General features: G+C 42.4%; 1 long non-coding RNA gene across 1 annotated transcript in view; it reads left to right on the top strand.

Moving 5' to 3' along the window:
- The window catches only part of LOC144236468 (uncharacterized), a 250,995-nt gene that overhangs the window by 92,557 nt on the left and 149,489 nt on the right, over positions 1-8,949 (top strand). Inside the window, exon 3 of the long non-coding RNA XR_013336561.1 lies at positions 7,681-7,801. This is a non-coding gene — a long non-coding RNA (uncharacterized LOC144236468). The remainder of the gene's footprint in view (positions 1-7,680; positions 7,802-8,949) is intronic.

Raw genomic sequence — 8,949 nt, 5'->3', positions numbered from 1 at the left:
GGGGGGGCATCTGGGTGGCTCAGTCTGTCGAGTATCCAACTCTTGATTTCAGTTCAGGTCATGATCTCACAGGTCATGATCTCACAGTTCCTGGGATGGAGCCCCACATCAGGCTCTAGACTGATAGCACAGGGGCTGCTTGGGATTCTCTCTCTCTCTCTTTCTCCCTCTCTCTCTGCCCCTCCCCCTGCTCACTCTCCCTCTCTCAAAATAAATGAGCTTAAAAGTAAAAGATAGTTTGAAAATAGAATAACAGAGGTGTTTACCAGCGAGGATGATTATAAGGCTGAAAGGCGATAATGTAATTTGAGGGCTTAACACTCACATATTAGCTATTGTTATTATTATATGTGTATATTAAGACCCAAAGATAGCCAGTGTTGTTTAGTCATTCTTATTAAGTAGTTAATAGTTTATAATTACATTGTTACTTTGTTAACTGATTTCAGGAAACAGGCCTTTCTGAATCTTTCTCAGGGTACTTAAAAAGTTTATTGCCTTCAGTAAAAGTAAATCCATACTAGATTATTAAGACCTGGATTATGAAAAGAAAGCATTTGCGGGGGCACCTGCACGGCTCAGTCGGTTGAGCAGCCGGCGTTGTGAGTTCGAGCCCCGTGTAGGGGCTCTGTGCTGGCAGCCTGGAGCCTGGTTTGGATTCTGTATCTCCTTCTTTCTCTGCTCCTCCCCTGCTTGTGCTCTGTCTCTGTCTCTCAAAAGTAAATAAATAAACTTAAAAAAAAAAGAAAACATTTGCTAAAGAAGTCTAAAGTGTACACCTTTCACACAGTCTTATCTGGAAGAATCCAAGTAAACAGGTATTTTCTTGACAGCGCCCCCTCTCCTTCGGGCCCTTCATGTCATGGCTACTGCCAGGCTACACTTCAACCAAACACTGTAGCCCAGCAAATTGAATTCAGAGGCACATTTGAGAGGTTAACTTTTTTCTATGAAGCTAGATATTAAAGAGATTTGCAAAATCAATGTCACTCCTCCTCCTAACCTTTTGTCTTGGAAAATGTAGTTGCTTTTTATGAAGATACACATTTTTATGTCATATGCAATGGGTATATTATTATTTGTAGCAAATGAATGAATTCTAACATATTTTAAAATCTTCTCAGTTTTAATTTCTAACACAGCAAATACTGTTCAATATAATCTGCCTCGTTCAAAGCTCTTTGGGGTCCTAGTACATTTTAGGGGTGCAAAGGGGACTAGGGACCAAAAGTTCGAGAACCACTGGCTTAGCATCTTGTTTCCTAGGGTGCATTTTGGTCAGTGCGTGTCTGCCGGTGACTGATTTCTCCTGGAAAAATTGTCCTGTGGTCAAATGTGGGGCCTAGATGCCTGCTTTCTTCCCTCTCTGAGATTTACAAAGCATATCAATACACCAAAGTCCCTCAAAAGTGTTTCTCAAATATATCTCAGTGTTTTTAGTCCTCATTTTATCTTTAGCATACATAGCATGACATTTCACCATGGACTACATTGTCCCATTGAACACACTGGCTAATACATGATATATACTACCCTGTCCCCCTTTTTCAAAAGCAAAAAGCAAGATTTATCAAGTACTTTCCTTCAAATCCATGTTTCACTTAGAGGAAGGCCCATGAAAGTTTGCTAATTAATCTCACTGACTCCTCTTTTTGAAAAGAAAACGAGGCATCCTTCATCACTTTATACTATTTGGCTGATACTCGGCAAAGCTGTCTTCACGATGCAAATTCATATGTTTGCAGAAGTCTGTTTGAGACATTTTTGTCTGTTAATCGGTAGCATCTGCTCTTTGTGTCACAAGACAGCATCATGCCCTCCCCACACAAACTGTCCGAATTGCAGGTTAAGTCCTAGCAGCCTAGCTACAGACCTGTCACTCCTCTTTGGGATTTTTAAATGATGAAAAACCCCACGAAAACAAAAACAAAAACAAAAAAACCACCAAAAATGCAAAAAGACCCTGTGCTGGCAAATCCCACATCTTTATAAAACACACAGTCACTCTTTGTAACAGAAAGGCTTATAAATGGCAGTTGGTTTTGCTGTATTTCTTTCCCTTATGATTCTTTCTTTCCAGTTCTTTGGTTTCCATTGGTTGTGGGCACAGTCCTAACGGCTAAAACAAAAGAACGCTTCCCCAGTGTGGATGAAGNCAAATTCATATGTTTGCAGAAGTCTGTTTGAGACATTTTTGTCTGTTAATCGGTAGCATCTGCTCTTTGTGTCACAAGACAGCATCATGCCCTCCCCACACAAACTGTCCGAATTGCAGGTTAAGTCCTAGCAGCCTAGCTACAGACCTGTCACTCCTCTTTGGGATTTTTAAATGATGAAAAACCCCACGAAAACAAAAACAAACAAACAAAAAAAACCCACCCAAAATGCAAAAAGACCCTGTGCTGGCGAATCCCACATCTTTATAAAACACACAGTCACTCTTTGTAACAGAAAGGCTTATAAATGGCAGTTGGTTTTGCTGTATTTCTTTCCCTTATGATTCTTTCTTTCCAGTTCTTTGGTTTCCATTGGTTGTGGGCACAGTCCTAATGGCTAAAACAAAAGAACAGTTCCCCAGTGTGGATGAAGAGCGTGTTCCTGGCTGCCACTTGATGGGCACTGTCCTCCTAGAAAATAGGGACGATACATAAGCAGCAACCGTTCCTTCCCGACAGCACTGCCGTTCTAAATTTGTAATGAAGCAGAAGTACAGAGGTCACGTCTTTCACTTTCTGTATTTCGCGTCTGTGTGGGGGGAAGAATGGAAAAGTCTTAATCTGTTGTAACCATTGAAGGGACGATCGTGACCATACGTTATGTAGTTCAAAAGCTTTTGTTCTTTATGTTTTGGCCTTGCCAGGTCCTACTTAGGAACTTAGTATGTTTTGAATCCTGAATGGCTCTCGATTGGCAACTGAAAGTGGATTTTCCCTTATTCTGTTAAAAAAAAACATACAAGCAGATATACCGCGGCTGTCTTATTCGGTCTCCTGGTGTTTTCTTAGCACTGAGTAGTTTTAGGGAGAGCTCTTTAAAGGTGCAAAGGGACATTCAGTTTGTGGGAATTTATATTAGGGCTTTTTGTAAATGATGCTGGAAATTCTCTCATAGTTAAAGCAACCAGATTAACCAGACTGAAATTAAAGAACCAGATGGAGGTACTCTTCAAATGGCAAGGGGCCACCTTTCCATCTTCTTTGCCAGCTCAGTATATATTGTAAGGTATTTGGGATATTGAAAATAGAGTCGTAGAACTATGTGACAGGGTAAGTGTTTGGTGGAAGATGCACTTGGCCATTGTTTATATAAACTCCATGATATTAACACTTCCTGCCATGGAAAGTCATATTCTAAGTGTGCACATACAAGGTAGGAAAGGTTTTCCTTGAGGTTCAGCTCTGGAGTCAGATGGCCTGAGTTGGATTCTCACCTCCGTCACATAGATGTGGTATTGGGCAGGTGATGTAACTTCTCTGTGACTCAGTTTCTCCAGTTGTAAAAAGTCATATAAAATTTGTGGGACAGTGTGTTACACATTATGGCTGTATTAGTTATCTACTGCTCTGTTATAAATTACCCTAAATTTGGGTAACAACAAATACTTATTATCTCAGTTTCTGTGAGTAGGAATCAAGGCACATCTTCCATCCGTGTCTCTGGCTTGGGGCTTCCATTGGGTTGCAGTCAAGCCATTAATTAGCCCAGGCTGTTGTCTCCTCTGAAGGGTGGGGTGGAGATGGGGTTGGGATCTGCTTCCAAGCTCATTCATACAGTTGCTAACAGGCCACGTGGGCCCCTCCACAGGATGGCCTCACCTGTGAGGATTGTGAGAAACCCAGGAGACAATGTATGAGAGCATCCAAGATGGAAGCCAGACTTGTAATCTCCTAATCTTGGAAATGACATCCCGTTACCTTTGCTGCCTTCTGTTTGCTAGACCGGAGTGACACAGTCCAGTCGATACTTAAGGGGAGAGTATTTCAGACTCACGTATCCTGCCGTCTACTTGGTATGTAAGGTGTCTCATAGACATCTTAAACCTAACATGCAAAAATGGAGTCCCCAACACATGCTTTTCCCACGACCTTTTCCATTTTGGTGAATGGCAACTCCGCTCTTAAAGATGATCTGGTCAAAAATTGGAATGGATCCTTGTTACCTGTTTTCTAGCTGTTGTCCCCCTTGCCAACCTGACTTTCCAAACATATCCAGGATCTCACTCGTTCTCACTGCTTCTTCCCCCAGTCCAAGTGTTGGATGTCTCACCTGAAGTTTTGCAGTAGCCTAACTGGGCCCCCTGTTTTCAGCATCTGTTCTTCACAGCAGACAGAATGATCCCTTACCCATAAGGCAGATCATTAGACCGCTCGGTTCACAATTCTCTAGCATCTTCCCCTGTCACTCGGAGTAAAAAGCCAAAGTCGATGCAATGGCCTCTTGCGATTATAAAATTATTTTCCTGTATTTAATTGTACAAAATGGTGTATGTATAACAAATACCCCATATACATATGTCTGTGTAAACGCAAATTTGTATGTTTAATTATTTAATTTATCTAGAATTTATTTTCTGAATCATGTAAGATGGGGAGCTGACTCTTCCCAAATAATGAGCTAAATTTCCCAGCACTAGATACTGAATAGAACACCCATTCTCCACTGAGATGGTATTCCACCACAAACCTGTTAGTTTTGGGTTTTTTTCCCCCATGCAGTCTTTTTTTTTTTTTATGTTTTATTTATTTCTAGGAGAGAGAGAGAGCATGAGCAGGGGAGGGTCAGAGAGAGAGGGAGACACAGACTCTGAAACAGGCTCCAGGCTCTGAGCTGGCAGTCAGCACAGAGCCCGACGCGGGGCTCGAACCCACGAACCGCGAGATCATGACCTAAGCGAAAGTTGGACGCTGAACCGACTAAGCCACCCAGGCGCCCCTTCCCTGTGCAGTCTTAATTGTTGAATTTTAGAATAACGATGTACCTAATAGGTCCTATATGATACAATTTAGAGAATTCATTGATATGGTATGCTCAAATACATGTGAAAACAACTTGAATTCCAATTGGGAATTAATTATGGAGAATAGTGACTTATGTCCCTTTACTTGAGAGATAAGGAACTAATTCTACCTAGGAGACTGTGACTTAAATTGAAAAATCCAGTTAGCTGCAAAAATCAGCTGAAAAGGAAGAAAAAAAAAACCCTCATTGCTCTTAGGCCACTGTTTCCGACACATGTTGATATACTTTGCTGCTGCTGCTTAGAACTATTGAGAAGATCATCACAAAAATGCTTACCAAATTTCAGACCCTGCAAGGCTATCATCTGGATTGAGATCCTTGTTTATACAGATGACTTTCTGGATTGAGATGTTCAGGCATATCTGTGAATGCTCTAGTCCCCTGGTATTCTTTGTTTTTAGACGTTTGGTCTTCTATTTATAGCTTCACCTGGCAAACGAGAATGGGTACGCAAAGGAGATTAAACTCAAGCCATTTGTTTTGTTGGTTATTAGTATAAGCAGCACTGCTGAAAAGTTTGCCGAATGAGGGAAGTATATTGAAATTCTTGCTCGAAAGGATATAATGTTCAGTGGTTTTCTTTTGACAACAGTGGTCTCATACTTGATGCACTGTGTGTAATGGAGGGCCGACTATAAACCACAAAATGAATCGCTTTGGCTCCTTCACATCTACAGAGTGGAAAATCGTGTCACTGAGATTTGTCCTTGTTTCTCCCTTTTTTTTTTTCCTCCTCCACAAAATGTGTGACTTGCTCCCGCGGACACCTGGCTTGCTTCCTCTCCCAGATAATTTTGCTCCACGTGGTGCCAAAATATAATCCAGAAATGAATGTCTTTCTTTAGGCAAACACAACACAGAGAAAGAGCGAGGAAAGAGGGGCCATGAGAAAATAATGAGCTCTGGCAAACTTTGAATCAACAGCGTACATGGCATTCAGTGAGCAGTGGGCACAAGTGATGCAACCCAGAGTCTGGCCACAGCACAGATGAACTTGCTGGGTGCTCTTGGCCTCCCTGGGCCGGCAGCTTTTGTAGAAGAACCTTGAACTAGATGACAGAGGGCCTTCCAGTTCTAAACGACCAGGCTAGAAAGCTGGTACCAAATGAAAGAAAGGCGGTACTTTATTTTTAGTAAAAGAAGATTGATACCAGCCAATAACTCGCAGTGGGCTTGCTTAAATCCTCCTCCTCCCTTTAAAATTCTGTTTTTACCCAAACGGTAAGCTAAAGACAGTTTGTCATGCTTTGAACTTCCTGGCTTGTGTTGATTTGTTAGCAATATGTTACTGTTACACATTTGAGTGGGAGCTGAGTTACATTGCATGAAAGCTGCTCTGAAGGCTAATAAAAATCGTGACAACCCCACTTTCGGTGGGTATTGATAGCATCAAGAAAATAAAAAAGACTTTGCCATTTTCAGGCAGCCGCTCTTCCAACTAGACTGAAAATATAATGGGCTTAAACTCAACTCGCTCGTTTAAACATTACCCAAGAGCAGCTTTCTCTTCCTCCTCAAAAGTTCTGAGTGCCTACACGCATTTAACCACAGACAGACACAACCCCCCCCCCCCAAAGGTCTTTTCAAACCCGTTGAGCATTTTATAAAGTAATGGCTTCAGAAGGCTTTCAAGGAATTGGTAATTCATGCAGTCACCTCGTGAGACTTGAAAGTCTATATCCTCTCTCTCACAGCTGGGTCATTGCAGGGTGACCTGGCGGTGGCCTCAGGATCTTTGCAGATGCATAGAGTTTGGAGTCACAAGTGGGTTGCAGTCATCCTGGTGAGAGAATGGAGAGGGTCTCACTGCGTGTTTACTGAACAGATGAGGAAGAGCTCATAAAAGGCTAGAAAAGGCTGCTGCTTTTGAACACCGTCTCCAGGCTCAAATGGCCATTGTCAAAAAACAAACAATGGGTTGGACTTGACTGAGCACCAGAAGGAGCTCGAACAACACCCTGTGATGAGTGACTGTTCTAAGCTCACGAGGCAGCGGAGGACTTTCCAGAGCTCCCTGTCACACACAGTTCTAATGTGCACGCTTTGTCCGCTCCCCTGAGGAGGGGTCGAGAGGCATGCACATGTTATAGTTAGTGTGGAAAGTTAATGCTGTCTTCCAGCTTGGGCCGGGGCAAGTTCATGATCAAGATGTATCAAGAGTCAGCATGAAAACCCATCAGTTAAATTACCAGTTTCTGGTGCAAAATAGAAAATTTCCTCTAACGCTTCATCTTTTTTGTTGTTGTTCAATCCTAACAGCCCTATGTTTAGAGTTATTACTGTTGGCTCAGTGAGTCTGGGTCTTTAATGGGCAGAATCAGATGAATTTTAATTTGACGTGAGACTTTCTCCCCTTTCTATCCTTGATAACGGCCCATCCCTTATCTTTAATTATTAAACATAATGAATTCTTCTTTATATATTTATTTCGGGTAGTAAACTTGGAATTCTGCAAGCACATTCCCAGTGGCATATACCCCAGTGTTCAAAAATACTGTAGGTAGATCGCTGTGTGATAGCTTCGTTCTGATCATGAACATGCTTGTTTGAGGTTATAAAGTATACGTCTGAGAGAGGCCAGGGATTTCCCCCCTGAATATCAACTAACTGCTTGAAGTGGCATTTTTTCATTCTGACTTGTTTTGTTTTCTTTTCCTGTAGCATACTGGAGCAAAATGAAAGAGTTTATTCTGAGGTCTCTAAGCACAGCTGCTCCAGGCCATGAGCAAGACAGAGTGGACTCCAGCCTGCGTGAATGGTCTTGAAACACAAACGGGTGTGGGTAAGTCATCCAAAGAACTTGGCATTCGTTAGCTTTAGATTCTGTCAGACATCGTCTATTTGGTGTCTCAGGACGTCTTCTTCAAGGGCATGGCCATTTCTCCATGGCCCAGGCAACAGGATGTTTGAGAGAATGTTGATGGAGAGCCAGCAGAGCAACTAAATTTACTTAGTGTATTTGTCTCTGAAATTTGCAGAGTAGCGGGATCTGAGGACAATGCATTTGTGGTTAGAGGAGAACGGAAAAAAAAAAAAACCAAAAAACAAGGGATAAAAACCCCAAACAACCAAACACACAAACAACTAACAGACTACACCTTCCCGACATTCCTTTCAGCTCAGAGCATAAGGGATTAATCACACCCGAGACAGTCGATTCACTCTGGTGGCAGATTTGTTACCTTGTAGTGCAGTAACAGGATGGGCAAGGTGAGAAGCGCTGGGAATTTCCGAGTCTTGCTCCATAAATAATTATTGAGCACCGTTTAAAAACTGTATGTGGTGCCCCGAATGACAGCTTGGTCTGGAGATGGAATTCAAATGCTCCAAACTATAAACAATAAATAAAATCCCAACTAGACACAAAAATATGGTGGATTTCCAAGGAAGTCTATTCAGCCTAGTTGATGGCAGTTCTGGGAGACCGTCCTCACATGGAAGCTAGCTCCTGTCTGGCTATCTTGGGCACCTGTCTTGGTGACCTCGGACAACTCACCCATCCTCATGGAATGAGCCATCTTTTGCAATTCTAAAATCCCACAGCTGACTCTAGTGAAATGAATTAAATAATTAGACCCTTTGATTCTCGCTCAGCCAAATCGATGTGAGCCCTTGGGCTAGTCATCATCAGCAGGGGGCGCTCGCTGGACTGGCCAGTGTGGAAAAAGGGGGCCAGGCACTTGGGGGTCCCTTCTCCCTATTTTTCCCTACGATCTTGTGGACCAGGCAGTCCTTTGGTCAAAGAGGCCTTGCGGTGCCTGTGGTTATTAATGTCTTGCAGCATAAAAAACAACGTGGCACGTTGTTATATGAATATAATGTAATATATAAGATAGTGTGGTATGATATCATACTGTCCCTTATTTTTCGGTCATGGATCTAATTCTTCCTTCCCTGTTCGCGGTCAGTGTCTTACAGATGATCTGCCAG

This window comes from Crocuta crocuta, unplaced genomic scaffold (genome assembly GCF_008692635.1).
Source record: "Crocuta crocuta isolate KB4526 unplaced genomic scaffold, BGI_CrCroc_1.0 scaffold24, whole genome shotgun sequence".
In the NCBI taxonomy this organism is placed as follows: Eukaryota; Metazoa; Chordata; class Mammalia; order Carnivora; family Hyaenidae; genus Crocuta; species Crocuta crocuta.
The sequence above is the reverse complement of the archived record's forward strand: the minus strand, read 5'-3'. Positions and strand labels throughout refer to the sequence as shown.